We start from the raw sequence: 18047 nt of genomic DNA, 5'->3' as shown, positions 1-18047 counted from the left end.
ATTTCCCCCTGTGAGTTCCAGTGTTAGTATTTTAGAAACATACAGGAATTCAAACACATAATCCTACTTAATTGGCACTTTATATCACCATTGCTTTCTATTATAAAGTTTGATTTCTTAACTCATCTGTGAAAATGTCTATGTGATATTATACTCTGATTAGAACGCTATTAGTTTTAACTATTTGAATATATTTTAATAAATAAAAACATCGTATGCAAACAGCAAAACAGGGATGTGCAGTTTCCATAGAAACAGAAGCTAATATTATTAAAAAGGAATAAGCCATGCTAGAACTGTTCCCCTCAGGGACCATCATTTGCAGCCAGTTCCTTGAATAAGTTGGATATGTGCATTATGCCACCTGAAGCTAGTTAATGGTAGTGATGCTCAATAAATACTTCACTACATAGTTGATCATCATGAGGGAAAGGTTGATGTAAGTTACATTGCCAGCTAACAAATTTGGATTTTTATTTTAAATTGAAATGTAAAAGTGAAACCCATTTCATCTCAGTTTCCTAGGGAGAGTTGTTCATTTCCACGCTAAAATTGAAATAAGAATGATAATGTGGGTGTATGATTTCTTCTTCAACTCTGAAATTTTATAAAGCAAACTTTTTCCATTAAATCAATTTTCCTATTGGCCTAGATTATCTCAGTGGAAAATATTTCTTAAGAAAACAGCCTTGAACAAAATAACCATAATACCTCAAAGTGTCAAAACCCTCTAATAAGAGTATAAAATAATTATATAACCCAGACTGTCAGAGTTTATAATTACCATTCAGAAACTGAAAATCACCAAAGCAAAAAGAGGATCCCCTTAGGTCTAAATCACCCAGAGAATGGTGTGTCATGTCTGTCTGTTACCTAGCACTACAAGTTAAGTCTGTATTTCAGTTTTTAATCCAAAATTCCCTTTTAAGGCTCTTACCTTTTCCATATACTCTAATATGTCTGATTTGTGAAACATCTCCACGTAGGGCTGGCGGTGACTCTTGACATATATGTTCTGCGTTCATAGGGAAGAAAGAGAATTATTCCCCTTATTGTTCAACTGGGGATAGGAGACCGCAAAAAGATATGAGCATGAAAATAATGTTCATGTTCACAATAGTCATACCTTCCCTTAAAAAAATAATTTAAAGCATCTTCTCATTTGACCTTCACAAGTACGACAATGACATTCGTCTTATCACCTTATAGATACGGAAACTCGGTCTTGCCCAAGTTTCACAGCTCACGAGAGTTGGAACTCAAACTTAGGGCCTTGGTCTCTAAATCAAGGGGAGTTTCCACTGAGCCCCCCGCCCCCCATGAATATAAAATCCTCATAGAGGGCTGCCTTGAAGCAGGGACAGAGGAGGGTAGCCTGCCATTCAGAGGAGCAATGGCATCCTTCTTCCTGCACAGGTGGAGTTCTCACGGAGGCTGTACTCAATACAGCGTGTCCCGTGTGTGGTTTCGGCAGCTGCGGAGCGCTGCCGTGGCGCCACCATGGGGATGGCATACAAGGCCCTGCTTGATCAGGCCTCTGATTTTATTTCATTTCACTCTCTTCTGAGTTTGCTGTGCTCCAGATAACAAACTGGTGTCTGTTTCTTTTAATCATTGCTATCCCAGGCACAGAGGGAAATAAGATGAAGAAATCTCTGAACGTGTGCCTTTGCTCAAGATTGCAATGCAATTAACAAGTTGGGCTCTGATATGAGGTTGCCTGGGTTGAAATCCAGGCCTTGCCATTTACTGGCTATGTGGCCTCAGGCTAAATTAAATTGATTCAAATGCTAACCTCTCCTTGCCTCAGTTTCCTCATCTGTAAACTACTAGCGATGACTTCATGGGTTTGTTGTAAAGATTTTATGAAATAGTCCATGCAAAGCCCTAATCTCACTTAAGTGGTAATAGAAAGGACGCTGCAAATGGTCACTTATAAATACATTATTATTTTTTTTGGAGGAGTCCAATAAATGTTGGTAACTTGAATTTTATTTCTGATATTTTCTAACACTTAGTCTGCAACATCTCTTATTTAGACAATTCTATTTTGTTTTGGAATATGTCTAACAATTTAATAGACAACTTCCATCTTCCCATTGAGACAAAAAATGTATTGAGGGTTAGAGTACTCCTATGTTTCTACCTCCTAATTGCAGAGAAGAAATGTGGACACATTGTAGGATCTGTACTTTTTACCTGCAATATTAACAAGGCACTGATTCCTACAATTTCAAATCATCTGTTACTTTGACAGACATTATCACAAGGGTTCTGGCTTTAGCCATGGCGCTTCACAGCAGGTGTTATTTTTTAACAGCTAAAACACTCAATGTAATAGTCAGTGTTGAAACTGATGAATATGGGGAGAAAACAGACTGTTTGGTCTGGGAAGGACTTTAGTTGGGCAGTAACAGAAGGGTTGGATTGGGCTTGGCAGAGAGGAAGGAAGGGACAAGCCCCAGAAAGGGGTCAGCCTGAACCGGGTAACATGGGTGAGAGCTGTTGAATGCTCCCAGGGTCGGGGAGAGGATGAAGACCCTGAGCTAATTAAAGAGCTCTTGAGAACAGATTATGACAGATAAGGCTAGAGAAGCAAGATAGGACCAGGCAAAAGAAGATTTTGAATTCCAGGGTAAGAACTTGAGAATTAATCTAGGCAATAGATTCAGTAAGGAAGCTATTACAAATTCTTGAGCAGGGAACTTGGCCTAATAGAGAAACAAGCTTGGTCTTCCTAGGTGTCTTTCAGAGTCAGCCAAGGGAGAGTAACAAAGCACTCTTACCAGTGTACTGGGAGTTGTCTCTATATTGTCTCATTTCATTTTAACAACAACTAGCAGGATAGTTACTGTTTCTGCATCTTCTGAAGAAGTCTCATTCAGGAAGGTTGAGAAAATGTCCAACATCTTAGGATGAATAAATAGCAGAGCCAAGACTCAGTCCTTTGTGTCTTCATAGCCCACATTCCTTATACTAACCTATTCTGGTTAAATGTTTTTTTTTTAAGTGAATAGTAAATGAGAGACACAAAAGAAATTTTGAGAAACAGGCAAAGTCATAAAAGGAATAACCTCCACATCACTTAAAGGATCTGAATACCATGGACAGAAGCCAGCATGGAAACAATCAGAAAGCACCATTTCTCAGGAAATGGTTATTGAAATTATAGAAATATTATGAGAGTGTTGGATAGAAATGTTAGTTGCAAACAACAAAATCCATCCTTGCTAGTTGAAGCAGAACATAACTTTATTAAATGATATTAAGTCTTTCACAGAAATCCCAGATGGGCTGGAAGGACAGATACCCAACCATACTTGCAGGAGCAAGCACACCACAGCCCCCTTACTATGCACAGACAACACTTGGGACTGGATGCTGGATGAAGAGACACCTTCACCACCATGCTAGTCAGATGTGTTACCCTGTGCAGGAATGCCTTTTCATACTAATTACTTCCAAATCCAAGTCTAGTTGGGTATGGTCTGATTCATGGAACCTAGGTCACGTGCCTTCCAAGGTGTAAGAGAATCTAGGTTTGGGCCTTTTATATGGCTTCCTCCCCGCCAATATTCTTTAGGAGGTAAAGCTCATAATGGGGGATGTTCCCAAAATATAGGTTCTAGAGGCAGTTACAAATAACAAATGCCCATTCCTATTAGGCGATGGAGTTTTGGAAAGTTAAGAATCCAGCAGTAACTGTCTAGCACTCTATAGGGGAGAGGTGTGCTGTGCTGACTGACATGGGTATTTAGTTCTGCTTGACAGGCTCAATATTTTATTATAGAAAGGGAAGGGTGACTCACCATATTTAATGAAAATATCCATGAAGGCTATCCAGCTCCCTTGAGTTTGATTTATATCCAGCTGGAAATCTTTATGGCCATTAAATTTCCCTAAAAAATACATCTACTGAAAAGAGAATGGGTTTACTAACTCCCAAAAAGAATATTCTGGTCTCTCCCACAGTTACATTTTATTGTGTGTTGATAAGATCATTCATTCAACAATGTCCAGGCATTACACCAAGCACTGGATATCCAATGACAATCAAATCCCATCTTTGCCCTTGAGGAGCTCACAACATGGTGAAGTAAATAAACATGTGAATAAGCAGTTATGGAATGATGTGACAAATGCAAACCTGGTAAAAAAAAAAACTATAGGAGTGTTGGGGAGGGGCACTGACTCCCAGACTCTCCGGGTAGGGAAAAAGTCATCAGGAACCAAGCCTGAGTGAAGGCTTTACAATCAAGAGTCAACAAGATGGGGAGGTGGGAGAAAGACATGCGAGGCTGAGGAAAGGAACAAAGAGAAGGAATATGTATTGATTCCATTCATTGAATAAATATTGACTGAGTGCCTACTATGTGTGCCAAGCACTGAGATAGAGCAGAACATGGGAAACAAGCTGGGGGAGAGGCGTGAGAGGACAGAGCGTGTCACAGCAATGCGGCTGAAGGGACAGATGGAATTGACCAAACATGGATGTGTTCACCATGTTAGGAAGTTTAGAATTTACTCTTGGTGCTTTGTCTTTTTTGATTTATCTGGAAACTATGTAAAGGATGGGTCCAGCTTCTGAACTATCTCCACATTGAGTCTAAACAGGTGACTCATCACCCTACACTGTGCATTTAAGTCTTTGCTTACATGTTAGCAGATCGCTTATTTAATCCATGTGACTTAGGATGGGCGCCACTCTCTGCGCTTTCCTTATAACTGCCGGCACTCAGCTTTGGTCTCTTTGAGAGTATAAGCATGGAAAAGGCAAGAGCCCTCCTGGAAATGCTGTTAATAAGAGAAGATATCAAAAAATGGGCATTTGAACAAGGTTTCTTGCAGAAGAACAAAAGGTCTTCTGGGACCTCCCTGTGAGACACCTGAGCAGCGGCTATTTGACTTCAAAAAACAGGAGTATAAACAATAACCAAGCATTGGCATTTGTATATGTATAATGGGAGAATAATAGGGCAGAAACAAATTACATGTTTACTCATGTATCCTTAGGAGAGAGAGGGACAGAGAGGCAGAGACAGAGAGAGAAGCACACAGAAACAATGGTGAATCTTAAAAAAAAAAAAAAAATTAACCCCCAAATGCACATTTGTGTATTTTAACCACCATATTTAGATGCAGCCTACGTCATGAGAGACATCACCTGCCAGCTCCACTCAGCAGGGGTTGAGCTCCTCTAAACTCCTAACATTTTACATCTCTTTTCTGTTGCACCAGACCCAGAGAAGGTTCTTCTTGCAGGTCTAGACTTCCACGTTAAAACTTCATGGTTTGGAGAGAGCAAGAGACAAAGAAGAAAGGGAAAATATGATAACAGGAACATTAAATAAGGGACAGACCCATTGTGCAATTAATGCAAGAAAAATGATTTCCATAGTCTATAAAGTCAAGACAGTAGATCCTCATATGTGAAATACTCTACGCTTGAATGGTCCACAAATAGTTGATTGAAACTAAGGGACAAATCTTCCAAATAAAAGAATGCTTTTAGTGCTCAGTCCATGGTTATTGGGCGCTGACAGAGAAAAGGGGAAAGAGAATTAAGAAGCAAGCAAGCAAGCATGCAGAATGCTACCTGTGATCACAGAGGGCCTGGCCCACAGGATTTTTGGTTCTTATGCTCCATCATCAGCTCATCTGGGAGTGCACCAGGCTCTCAATGGAATGGAGTCACCATAAAACTATTCAGAACGGTTACTCCTGGGAAAAGGAACAGGGTTGATAGGGGCTAGAATAAAGGGGGCATGACTTTCCAGATTCTATGCTCATTCAACACACATTGAGGGCTATTTCTACTCCAGGCACTGGACTAAAATCCAAATTATGGAAATGATTCAAATCTGTGTAGAAAAGCAATTATTAAAACAAAAACACTTTCCACAATAAGGTGGAGAAAATACTATAAAAGATGACCAAGTTTCTACTAAACTTGAAGTTCTATATAATAAAGTCAAGATTGATTTTAGATCTCTTAAGCAGATGATTTCTTATTCCTGCAACATAGAACATTAAAATTCTTAGCACTTAATTATAGATGCCATATTAGAATTGAAGTTTTCTCTCTTTTTTCCTCCCCTCCTGAAAGCGTGGCTTTTAAAAGTTTGGGGCCTGTTGATGACCAGCAATGGACCTTCGTTGCATCATCTACAAAAGAGGTCAATAACGCTGGAGGGCTGTGTGATGAGGTAAGTCATCAGACTTGTGAGACAGATCTAGGACACAGCAGGGAGTCGAGAAATGGTGGTGGTCGCCAGTTTACACCAATCAAGTATCTGTTCTGGAGGAGAACTCCTCCCTCCAGTGGCACAGGTGGGGAACAGCTAGATGGAATCAATCAGCTATTTGGAAAGAATCCTTTGAAGTTTTAGTAGAGGATATTACTGATGGGGGATTCAGAAAGAGAAATGTAGAAAGAATTTTATATTGGAAAACATCTAAATAATTCAGTTGCTCAGGAAGCCTAAAATACCACCTGTTTCTCTCTTTATGTTACTGAGTCTCCATCAAGACTTAGGTGTCAGCTTATAACAACTTTCCAAGAGAAAGATAAATCGAATTTACCTTTCCCATCTATAAGAGATTAGAGTTAAATGCTGTCTCTATTCACAAGATTTGTTTTAGCATTGACATCAATTCTGTTCTCTGTAATGGCACTGCATTTTTAAAAATACTTTGGTCATAGATGATTGTTGAGGTTTCATTATTATTTCAAGATGAAGCATCCTGAAAAGAAAATCTTCACTGAGGATCAGACGCTCAAAGTAAATTTGAATCATGACTATTATTATGCTTTTTAGAAAGGTCATAAGAAGAAAGCCTTATAAATTGCTCTTGAGATGATCAAACTCAGCTTTAAAGTAACACTAAGCACCAGAATCTTTTCTATATATTTATGCCAGGGTAAGAAATTGGTGTGAGGTCGAGATTTGGTTTCAAAATCTGAGTCATGAGAGAACATGTTTGTAAAAAAGAAATTCTAATGTAATAATGCACTTTACCAAAATGCCTGGATCAAGTTTAATTTTGTTTTTTAACGTTAAATGCAGACCACATACCCAGCACTGTGCTAGCGTCGCTAGAACACAAAGGAAGCACGCCATGGATTTCCTGCCTTCCAAAAGACTGCAATCTACTCAGGGAAACAAGTTATTCATATTGACATGAAATAAAGAATTATACAACTAAAAATTAAGTGCCAGCATGTGAGGCATGCAGTTACCCTTCCAGAGAGCCAGAAGAGGGGCAAGATCAGAGTCACAGTTACTCTTAATGGTTAAGCTACAGATGTTTTTATTAAATAATTTTATTTTTATATTCATATAGGACTAACTACTTTAAAATCAAATCATTAAAACCACCGATGGATGAATTATTGCAGTTTTTCTGGCAAGCAATTTGGGAATCATTTTCTGAGTTCCATAAGGTATAGTGTTACTCCATTTTTTCAAGATGCTTAAGTACCACCCCCCGGGAGATGGTATGGCTTGACTGTCTTTATTTGTTTATTTATGTCAGAGACACATAGTGTTCAATTTCTTTATATATGATTTGAGATGCTTCTATTTACTATAAAGCAATATTGTTAATAGTTTAAAAGATTTTTTTTAAAGAATTTTATTTATTTATTTGTCAGAGAGGGAGAGCACAAGCAGGGGGAGCAGCAGAGGCAGAGGGAGAAGCAGGCTCCCACCGCTGAGCAGGGAGCCCGAAATGGGATTTGATCCCAAGACCCTGGGATCACAACCTGAGCTGAAGGCAGACACTTAACCGACTGAGCCACCCAGGCAACCCAATAGTTTAAAAAAGATTTTTTAACAAGACAGCAAAATATGCAGTTTGATAGCCAGCATCGGATGAAGACCTGTTTTCAGGTCCTGTTTCTCAGCTAAGGCAGGGAACATGCCTTCTTGTACTAACTTGTAATTATTGTGTTGTAGAAAGACCATAGACTTTTAAGTTTTGAAAATAAAACTTGTGTTGGAATCTTTCTGACCACCTGACCTTGAGCAAATTACTTAACTTCTCTGATCCTCCATTTATCTATGAGACTAATTACTCCAACCAGGCTAGGCTTCTCTGAATGTTAGATAGAAGACACCTCTAGTGTTCAATTTCTTGGTCAAATTTATCTAACTGCTTGAAGCTTCAACTTTCACTTCCATAAAATATATATAATAATAATACCTGGCCTATATATTTGACACTATCTCCTACAGGCTGGAAAACTAAACAAATTAAAATATGTGAAAGTATTTTATAAATCATGAGGTGGATATCAAAGGTGATATCCACAAGCATGTTTTATGCAGTTCCTTTTGTTTCTAACACATTCCCTGAAAAATAATTTATAAATATTACTATTGCTATAGTGTTATAAGTTTAATCATAGGATGATGAGAGTTTTAAAAACACATTATCTGCACATTTATTCATTTGAAATTCTTTTACTCATTCAAGGGTGTTCAATATCTACAGAGGGCCAGACACTCCACCAAGCAACGAAGGTACAAAGACAAATCAACACAGATTTTGGTCCAAGGAGCTCATGGTTTATAAAAGGGAACACATTGCCTTCTGGAATGGTGAAGTGGGGAACATGGTGAATTCATTCTCCCTCTAAAACAATAAAAAATACTGGCATGAGGACATGGATGTCAGAAGAATATAATTGAGGGTCCCCAAAAGTACCCAGACATTTATGATTAGTTGATTTCAACATAAATGTGAACACAATTCACTGTGAAAAGCATAGTCTTTTCAAGAAATGGCACTGGAACAGCAAGATAGTCACATGCAGAAGAATGAATTTAGATTCCTCTTGCACATAGCAAAAATTAACTCAAAATGGATCATAGACCTCAATGCATGAGCAAAAACTATCATATTCCTAGGATGAAACATAGGAGTAAGTCTTTGTGACCCTGGGTTAGGTAATGATTTCTTAGGTATGACACCAAAACACAAGTGGCAAAAGAAAAAAATAGACAACTTGAACTTCACCACAATTTAAACTTTTGTGCAGCCAAAGGCACCATCAACAAAGTGAAAAGACAACCCACAGAATGGGAACAAATATTTGTAAATCGTTTATCTGACAAGGGACTTCTATCTAGAATATATAAAGAAATCTTAAAACTCAACAATAGAAGGATAAGAACCCATTTTTTAGCCAACATATAGTACATCATTAGTTTCAGATGTAGAATTCGATAATTCATCAGTTACATATAACACCCAGTGCTCACTGCACCATCTGCCCTCCTTAATGCCCATCATCCAGTGACCTACCCCATCCCCCTGTCCACCTCCCCCCCAGCAACCCTCAGTTTGTCTCCTATATTTAAGAGTCTCTCATGGTTTGTCTCCATCTCTGAAGACTTCCCATTCAGTTTTCCCTCCCTTCCCCTATGATCCTCTGTGTTGTTTCTTATGTTCTACATATGAGTGAAACCATATGATAATTGTCTTTGATTGACTTATTTCACTGAGCATAATACCCTCCAGTTCCATCCACGTCAATGTAAATGGTAAGTATTCATCCTTTCTGATGGCTGAGTAATATTCTATTGTGTGTGTGTGTATATATATATATATATATATATATATATATATATATATATATATATATACCACATCTTCTTCTTTATCCATTCATCTGTTGATGGACATCTTGGCTCTCTCCACAGTTTGGCTAAGAACCCATTTTTTTTAAAAAGGAGTAAAGGATTTCAACAGACATTTATTCTAAGAAGATACACAAATGGCCAATAAACACATGAAAAGATGCTCAATATCATTAGTCATTTGGGAAATGCAAATAAAAACCCCAGTAAGATACCACTTCACACTCAGTAGGATGACTAAAATAAAAAACATAATACAAGTATTGGCAAGGATGAGGAGAAATTGGAACTTTCAAACATTGCTGGTAGGAATGTAAAGTGGTGCAGCCACTTTGGAAAACAGTTTGGCAGTTCCTCGAAATGCTAAACATATAGTTACCATATGACTCAGCAATTTCACTTCTAGGTATATATCTAAGAGGAATCAAAACATATGTCCACACAAAAATTTGCACATGAATGTTTATAGCTGCATAATTCATAACAGCCAAAACCTGGAAAGAACCTAAAGGACCATCAACTGATGAATGGATAAACAAAATGCAGTATAACCTGTGCAATGGATTATTATTTGGCAATTAAAAAATGAGTGCTGAGGGGCACCGGTGGTTCATTCTGTCAATTAACAGACTCTTGATTTTGGCTCAGGTCATGATCTCAGGGTCCTGGGAGGGAGCCCCACCTCTGTCAGTCTCCTCACTCAGCAAGGAGTCTGCTTGAGATTCTCTCCCTCTCCCTCTCCCCTCCCCTTCCTCTCGTGCACACTCTCTCAAATAAATAAATCTTTAAAAAAAAAATGCGGGCTAATACATGCTACAGCATGGATGAACCTTGACACCATTATGCTAAGTGAAAAAAGCCAGTCAAGAAGCACATATTGTATGATCACACTGATGCGAAATGTCTGGCATAGGCATATCCATACAAACAGGAAGTAAATTACTGTTTGCCAGAGGCTGGGGTGGGGAATTGGGGATTGAGAATGACTACCGATGGGTATGAGGTTTCTTCTGGGGGTGGTAAAAATATTTTACACTTAGATGTGATGATGTAAGCAGAAAGAGTTGAGGATCCCTGGGAAAAAAAAGACAAGACAGTGCTTTCTTTCCTGACATAAAGAAAAGTCAATGTCGGCCCCCGACCATCTTGACTGGCACTACTTGCCCAAAGCACATTTCTTGCAGAACTTCCTGGGAAACACTGAAATTGCAGAATAGACCCTGGCAGTTAATTATCTTAAGGGAATAAAAGAATGTAAGAATAAATGGCCACTATCGGGCCAGGAGACAACCCAGTCATATCAGGGACAATAAATCAGTTGGAAACTCCCCCGTGCGGCAACTCAACAGTAAAGATTAACCTGACAGCACATTTTCTTGAGTTGTCTTTGCAGGATCTAAACCCTCTGAGAACTCAGATACCAGACCAGTTGGAGCCAGAGGATTGACCACCCTGATCCTTGCCTGCCCTTGTGATTGTCAATCAACTAAAACCTGGGCTCCGTCACCCAAAGATGACATCGGCCCCAATCCCATGCTGAATTCCCCATTGCGTACCCCGCTTCATGAATATGTGTGCATCCTTAGCTTAAAACCTCCACAGTTTGGTTTTTCGAGGAGACGCTGCTTTGGAAAATATCTTCAGTATTCTCCTTTAGTTGTTGCAGGTAAAACCCTTCCTTTTCCTATTGTTTGGCTTGGTTATACCTTGGCTCGACACCCACCAAGAGGTGAACCCAGTTTTGGGTAACAGTGATGGTTGCATAACTCTGTGAATATACTGAAAAGCACTGATTGAACTGTACACTTTAAATGGTGAATTTTATGGTATGTGAAATGTATTTCAGTAAAGCTGTAAAATATACATACACAATAAATAAAAGAAACAAAGTTGTAAACATGATCAGTACAAAACAGTGTAACAATGCATGTGATAGGTATTGTGTTTACCAAATATTTCCTATTCTTTGTCTTCCAAGTACATGGTAGAATTGAGCATCCTGGATCCTTTGCATTTGGGTGTGGTCATGTGATTAGTTCTGGCTAATGGGTTTCGAACAGAATTGTAAAACGCTGGGGATATTTAATTGTCAGTAGAAGACTCTCAGGGGCTCTCTTTCCCTTCCTGGTGATAACTAGCAACATTTTTGATGGTAGTTGTTCAGCAGGCCCACCTCACCCAGTGAGAATGTGTGCAGCCTACAGCTAATCCATGATGACATGTAGCATGAGAAAGAAACCTTTGTTGTTTTAAGCCACTACGGTTTTGGTGTTCCTTGTTACCACAGATTAATTCTGCTTTTCCTGATAGAAAAGTTGGTACTTAGAAGCAGGATCTTTCCATAATAAGAAACATAAGATACGTTGCATTGGCTTGGGAGCCAGAGGGGCAAGAAATAAGGAAGCTCTTACTAGATATGCAGTGGCAAAACAGTAAGTAAAATCCTTGCCTATGACAACTGGGAAGGCATATGATGTACCTAACAAACTTGTATCCCTAAGGGAAAATGCTGTAAAACAGATACTGTGTTGGTTGTTCTTGGCAACATTTGGCAAAGTATTACAAGAAAGAGAAGTGCTCAGAATGGACGTGGTCAGTTTACATGCAGAAATGAAAAAAGATAAATTCGACATTTATAAGACTGGAATAGATAACTAGTTCTAAACCTCACGCTGTAAAAAATAAATTTGGAAATGCTTTGAACTATAAAGGTCAGTTGAGACCCAACTTTGTGTCAAGGATAAAATCAAAGTTAAAAATCTTTGAATTGAGGGGCACCTGGGTGCCTCAGTCAGTTAAGCATCTGACTCTTGATTTCAGCTCAGGTCATCATTTCAGGATCATGGGATCAAACCCCACTTCAGGTTCTGTGCTGAGAATGGAGCCTGCTAAGATTCTCTCTCTCCCTCTCCCTCTGCCCCCACTCTAAAAAAAAAATAAATAAAAAAATAAAAAATAAAAAATCATTACTGGAGTAGACGGGAGTGGGAGGGATGGGGTGGCTGGGTGATAGACATTGGGGAGGGTATGTGCTATGGTGAGCGCTGTGAATTGTGTAAGACTGTTGAATCACAGACCTGTACCCCTGAAACAAATAATACATTATATGTTAATAAAAAAATAAATAAAAATAAAATACCAAAAAAATTCATTGAATTGATTAAAATAACACCCAGTAAACCCTTTCAATTGTTCTAAATGGCTTAAGAAAAGGTCTCTGTTAAGAATGTGACAGGTTCAAGTCACCTGTATTTAAGGAGAGGTAGAGAGAGAGTGAGTGCAGAGTGAGAAAGAAAGATATGAAAGCAAGGAAGCAGGGAGGGGGGTGGGGGGAGAAGCAAATCTACTATATATATATGTCTAGAAAAGAACTATGTGTTTCCATGAAGATAACTGGAATAAAATAAAAATAAAATTATAATGTTTTTGAAAGAACACTGCCAAAGAAACCACTAGTTTGTGACCACTGGAAACTTAAAATAACCTTCAGTCTGTAACCTTCACAGGTAAGTAAACTAGGAAAGCTACTTTACCCCCAAGGAAGTGTATTTCTCCTGAGCACTTGATGTGGCCAAAGAGAACTTCTCAAAAAGGAAGACTTTCTAAGACTGTAGAGAAACAATGGAAAAGAGAGCCCACACCCAAGTACTGAATCTGCCCTGAGGTTTCTCACAATTGCAATGGAATAGTGACCATCAGGAGTCTCCCACTGCTCTCCTTTCCCAAAGGAAGAGTGTGCTGCCCTTATTCTGTTCCACTCCTGTGTGTTGGCTGAGTGGAGGGCAGATAACTTGTCTTTTTCGTTCTTAGGACTCTAGATCATAAGGAGGCACATCTGGACCCAATGTAGATACTCAAATTACCCAGAGATGTTTAGATTACAAACAGATATTACCACTAACTACAGAAAAGCTATAAATTGGCTGACTTTTAAATTCTTCTTCCAAGCATCCTTGGAAAGAGACAAATAGCCTTTTTGTATGGATCCCAAAGAGGTATCAATTTCATTTTCACATTCAAAGTCAATTTAAATTCAATCTCGAGCCTAGAAAAATTAGACTATTAATCTGCTTCAACTCCCCCACTCCTCTCAACTTAAAAAAACACTGTGTTCTTACTTTCAACTTTATACTGATAGGGCTTGTAATCAAAAATCTCTATAGTTTGTTGCTGTTGTTTTTAAAGTAATAAATAGACCAAAAGCAAGAGAGTACTTTCATCTGATTAATTTTTCATCCCCAACAAGTTGCTGAGGCAAGATTGATGAGACAACTGTTAGAATAATAAGAAGAAAAAACTTTTTTTTTCCTGCTGGTAGAATAAGCTAGTACTCAACTGGGAGCAGTTTCTTAACTGCCAAAAGAATAATGGAAGATCCCTAAGAGACTTAGTGTCTCTGCACAGTACCATACACATGACAGCAAGAGGGAAAAGGTACAATGAACACACATGTATAGATGACACATCTTTAGGTGAGTTCTAGATCCTGAAGCTTAGTTCACAGCTGCTAGTGTTCAAACCCTCTGTTTAAAACAATCCAGGTCAACTTCTCCTAGTATTAATAAATTCGATTTTAAAGGAATTGAAATTAAATGGCAAAGTTGCTAATTATTTTGGAGCTTTAAGCAGGTTTTTTTTTTTCCCTACCACAAACTGGACTCTCTAGGAATATTAAGATATTTAAATTGGAAAAAAATGGGGTGAGTGATAGGGGAGCCCTGAGGATTATAAAAAGAACTCACTATTTGGGGTCTTCAGTACTTTGGACTTTTTGCAGATAACCTGGATTAACCAAAAAGAGAGATTGTCAAGCAACAATAGAATCAATAAAAAAATATTTATTATTTTGCCACGTTAAGATTACAGCCACATAAAAACACATGAACTCCGACATTTTGTCTGGGACACCTCATATCTGACTATTTAAACGTGGCTGGGTAGGGCGCCTGGGTGACTCAGTTGGTTAAGCAACTGCCTTCAGCTCAGGTCATGATCCTGGAGTCCCGGGATCGAGTCCCACATCAGGCTCCCTGCTCTGCGGGGAGTCTGCTTCTCCCTCTGACCCTCTTCCCTCTCGTGCTCTCTATCTCTCATTCTCTCTCTCTCAAATAAATGATAAAATAAAATCTTTAAACGTGGCTGGGTAATTAACTGCGTATTTCACTCTTTATCCAAAGATGTGGTATCTTTCCATGCCTGAGGTTTATTTTGTTCATTAGTGTGTTATGATTACTGCTCCCCCCCACCCGGGAAATAAAATGTTACAGGAAGCTCACCACGCAACGGCACTGCTATTATCTGCCTGAGACTATGCCTCACTCTCGCTCTGCTTCCACAGTATTCATTTTCCAGTCTTGGCTCTGCCGGATCTGAGATTGGGATTTCATCATACCCACAAAAGAAACACGTCTTGGTCTGAGTCACAGAGTCATAAATGTCATCACACAAAAACGTCACCTGTAAGGATGCTCCTCCAAAATGTGCCAAGACCTCTAACATTCCTGTGAAATGGATTTCGGCTGCCAGGAGGAAATGACTAAGAATGCAAATAAGTTAATGTCCTTCCTACATATTCACAACAGTTTTGAGAATTTCACCACCATACGCTCAGTGACAAGGTGGAAAAATGAAAATGGTTTTTCTAGTCCTTAAAAGCAGTGGGACGCTAATTATTCATCTGTGGAAAGCCAGAAGTTGTCTTAAATACCAGTGCATCTGTTCTGAAATTGAGACAGGTACTGGCACCCTGGATGGCTCATTATTCTTAACCCCTGTCGTGGCGCTGGCTCACTGGACCTCAGATCAAATTTCAGAACACAGGCAGCAACACTAACTTCTGAAGAGGAAGTGCCACCAGAATGCCATCTCACATCAGTGACAGTGGCTTCTACAGAAAATTAAGCTTCATTCCATGTCAGCAAGCACGATGACCACTGACCGACCTCTGAGTTAGTTCAACTCGCCCAATAATAACCAGAGCGCTTCACTCTAAAATTGAGTCTGGGACTGCAGAACCTGCTGAGAAGCAGGATACAAGCCGGGACCCTTGTAACTGTCCTTGAAGCTACTGGGCTTCAAAGCGCATGGCACTTCCGAAACTCTGTTGTGAACACGGACATAATTTTAAAGTCTAAAATTGAAAATACCAATTTGGCCTGATTAATTAGAACAACTGATCATCATTATGAAGCACTATCAGAAATTTAGCATTACATCTCATTTTTTTTAACATAGGTCAAAGACCTCGTGCTAATTTCCAAATTTGATTTAAAAATATATCCTGAATTAAATCACAGATCAAACTGTTGTAAAATTTTCATTTAATTTTATTTTTATTTATTTTTAAAGATTTTATTTATTTATTTATTTGAGAGAGAGAATGAGAGAGAGAGAGGGAGGGAGGGAGAGAGAGCACACGCGGGGAGGGAGGGGCAGAGGGAGAGAGAGAAGCAGACTTCCTGACACAGGGCTCCATCCCAGGACCTTGGGATCATGACCTGAGTTGAAGGCAGATGCTTAATCACTTAACTGACTGAGCCACCCAGGTGCCCCTCATTTAATTTGAAAAGAGAGATGAATCTTTATCTGATTTCTGAATTGAAGGACTCTCTAAACTTGAAAGCACTGGAAGATATCACAAAGGAAAATATCAGTAGATTTGCTTTTACAGAAATGTTAAAATATTTGTATTTAAAATGTATATGAATCATGGATCACCACATCAAAAACTAATGATGTATGGTGACTAACATAACACAATAAAATTAAATTAAATTAAAAAAATAAAATAAAATGTATCATAAACAATATTAAGAAACAAAACTGGGTAAATGTTTACAACAAATATTGCAGAGTTGCATTCTTAATTTAAACTGATAATGACTCTCAAAAAGTCATTATACAAAGGACATGAACAAACAATTCTAAGCTGAAGAAATACAAATAGTAAATACATTTAAGAAAATACTAATGAAGAAATACAAATAGTAAATACATTTAAGAAAAAAGTATTCAACCCATCAATTAAGCTGACAAGACATATTTTTCACTTAACAAACTTTTAAAAAATACATTATTCTCTACATTATATTAATAGCATTAAAATTAGGAAAATGCTTTAGTATTCTCTATGAAGTGCTTTAAGAATATACATATGTTTTGAACTGGAAAAGTTTTAGAAAAATGTTCATTGTGGTGTTATTTATGTGTGAAATATTTGAAACAACGTAAATGTTCAAAAATAGAGGAATATTTGACTATGAAACACAAAATATACTACATGATGCACAATTATGTAAGCATTAAAAAGTATGCTTGCAAAGAATTTTAATTATAAGGGGAAAATATCTATGATATATTATCCACTAAAAACACATTTTACTTAAAGTATAATCTCAAGTACATAAAAATATATGCATAGAAAAATACTGAAAATATTCCTAAACACAAGAGGTGGTTATGACTCAGCAATGCTTTATGAGAGGCTTTTCCTCCTGTCTTTGTACCTTCTTATATTTATAATTTCCTCACAGTAGTCATGTGTTATTTAATATTCAGAAAAAAATTTTAACCTATTTTATTTTTTTAAAGATTTTATTTATTTATTTGAGAGAGAGAGAGAGCGCGCGCCAAGAGAGAGCAAGGGCAGGGAGGAGAGGGAGAAGCAGGCTCCCACTGAGCAGGGAGCCTGATACAGGGCTCGATCCCAGGACCCTGGGACCATGACCTGAGCTGAAGGCAGATGCTTAACTGACTGAGCCACCCATGCGCCCCTAACCTATTTTAATGTGTATATGTTAAATGCTCACTTCAATTTGCAAAAGCACTATTATTTCTGTGACATTTGAAAAGTGATGACTGAAAATAAATACAAGTCTTGAAAAACCACACTTGGGTTTAAGAACAGTTTGAGCAGTATATGTTTATGATACATGAAGAACTATTCATAACAAAGGATGACCTTTAAAGTCTGGAAATAAGAAGATATTATCTCCTCATGTATTGTCATGTAATATCAATAACCTATTTACTGTGACTTCACCCATGCTTCTAGAGTTGGTGGCCACTCTGTAGTGAGTGATCATTGAAAAGCTTGTGTGGCAATGATGTGGATGGAACTAGAGGGTATTATGCTGAGCAAAATAAGTCAATCAGAGAAAGACAAGTATCATATGACCTCACTGATATGAGGAATTCTTAATCTCAGGAAACAAACTGAGGGTTGCTGGAGTGGTGGGGGGGGTCGGAGGGATGGGGTGGCTGGGTGATAGACATTGGGGGGGTATGTGCTATGGTGAGTGCTGTGAATTGTGTAAGACTATTGAATCACAGACCTGTACCTCTGAAACAAATAATATATTATATGTTTTAAAAAAAAAAAGATAGTAAGAAGGGAAAAATGAA

The sequence above is a fragment of the Zalophus californianus genome, chromosome 7, assembly GCF_009762305.2.
Source record: "Zalophus californianus isolate mZalCal1 chromosome 7, mZalCal1.pri.v2, whole genome shotgun sequence".
NCBI lineage: Eukaryota > Metazoa > Chordata > Mammalia > Carnivora > Otariidae > Zalophus > Zalophus californianus.
This window is presented reverse-complemented; position numbering follows the sequence as displayed.